Consider the following 1,842-nt stretch of genomic DNA (forward strand, 5'->3'; position numbering starts at 1 on the left):
CAATAGGCTGCAAGTGACCAGAACTTCAAAATTTCCCAAAATAACAAGAATGTAATTTTTATGCACTTTGGCCAAAACCAGCAGTTATTAATACAAAAACCACCCCCAGACACTTTTGGGGATTGAACGTTGGGCCCGTGCACTGAACTAATTCCTCAGTCCTTTTCATTATTTTAAGACATTGTCTTAATACTAAATTATGCTCCCACCTGTGATCCTCCTGCCTCAGCTTCCTCCAGTAGGCTGGATTACAGGTGTAAGCCACTACACCTGGCTGGGTTAATACTTAAAACTCTATAAAAAAAGTAAAAAAAACCCTCCAGATATTCTTGACTGAACTTGCTATTTCACTGCAGTTATATATGAAACAAAATGGATATAAATCTTATTTCCCCAAATGGTGTCAGAGAATCTCAAATATTTTCTTTTGAAAATGGATCTTGTGAGCCAGGAAGATAGCTCAGTAGGAAATGGATCTTGCAACCAGATATGGCAGCACATGCTTAATATCATTCTGGGAAATTAAGGTAGGAAGATCTCAAGTTTGAGCATAACCTGAACAACTTAGTGACTATAGCTTTTTTCCCCCACACTGAAAATTTTCTAAAACATTAAGAATGAAGTATATGTGTAAATGTGAAAGCAGCTGGCGAGATGGCTCAGTGGCAACCTCAAAGACCTGAGTTCAAGCCCCAGTTCTGCAAAAAAAAAAAAAAGAGTGAAAACTGTGTGCCCAGTATTTTCAGATCCTATTTCCCAAAACTGTCTTAAATAACTTGAGAGTAGAAAGAAGAAAAAAAACCCAAAAAAACCCAACCCATAACAATATTGTCCCTGTTGTGCCAAAAAAGTAGATACCACTTGCAGGGTATGGTGACTAGTGACACACACCTGTAATCCCAGCACTATAGGAAGCTAAGGCAAGAGAAAAGGAAGTCTGAGTCAAATCTGGGCAACTTAGCCACACTCTGTCTCAAAAAAATAAAAAAAGGGGAATGAGGATGTAGGTCCAGGGAAAGGCTCAGGGTTGAGTCCCCAGTATGGTTGTGTTGGCTTAACTTGTTTAATCTCCACAAATCAGTTCATAAACAGAGAGCAACTATGGCAGCAATGGCAAATCTTACAGAGCTTTCCAATGCTAAGAAACAGCTTGCTGTGGCATGTGTACCATAGGTTCACAACTATAGATCTGTCGGAACAAAAATAACACCCAGAGATAATATCTGCTACAAAATTAAGTGGCTGATGTAGGGTTGTAGTTTAGTGAGAAAACATATGCTTGGCATTATACAGCCCTAGATACAATTCCCAAGAGAAGAAAACTTTACTGGCTAAGTATATCAGAGAAAAGCCAGTGTTCAGTGGACAAAAATCACTAACACCTGTGTAATGTAGCTACCTACATAGGAAACCAGGTTATTCTGTACAAGAGGAAGGAAAAGCAGCAAACACTGAAAGGATTTTATGAGAGAATCATTAACAAGTCTGAAGGTCTCTAAGAAAAGCACCTGATTCGGAAAGATCTGCACATGCGTGAGAATGTGAGCAATACAAGTACACTCTGATGGTCATTTTCCACAAATAACGGAAGCAGAGCCACAGAAAGATTGGCGTTACAGCTCAGTGGTAGAACACTGTAGGTTCAATATCCTGCTATTAAGAGGAAGTGGGTAAGCTCCTCCCAGGACTTGCACAACAAACCCATGCTGAGGAAAAACTGGTAACGATTATTTTCCAAATGATGTATCAAGAGAAAACAGAAACAAAAATGATGGTGAAGGTATGGTGGACAGAACTGAAAAACTTCAGGGCTGGGGAGATAGCTCAGTAGAATAAGTGCTT

At 39.5% G+C, this 1,842-nt stretch overlaps 1 protein-coding gene across 1 annotated transcript in view; it reads right to left on the reverse strand.

Moving 5' to 3' along the window:
• Window positions 1-1,842, reverse strand: part of LOC101589187 (M-phase phosphoprotein 8) — a 40,132-nt gene that overhangs the window by 24,442 nt on the left and 13,848 nt on the right. The window lies entirely within an intron of this gene.

This window comes from Octodon degus, unplaced genomic scaffold (genome assembly GCF_000260255.1).
Source record: "Octodon degus isolate 3935 unplaced genomic scaffold, OctDeg1.0 scaffold00111, whole genome shotgun sequence".
In the NCBI taxonomy this organism is placed as follows: Eukaryota; Metazoa; Chordata; class Mammalia; order Rodentia; family Octodontidae; genus Octodon; species Octodon degus.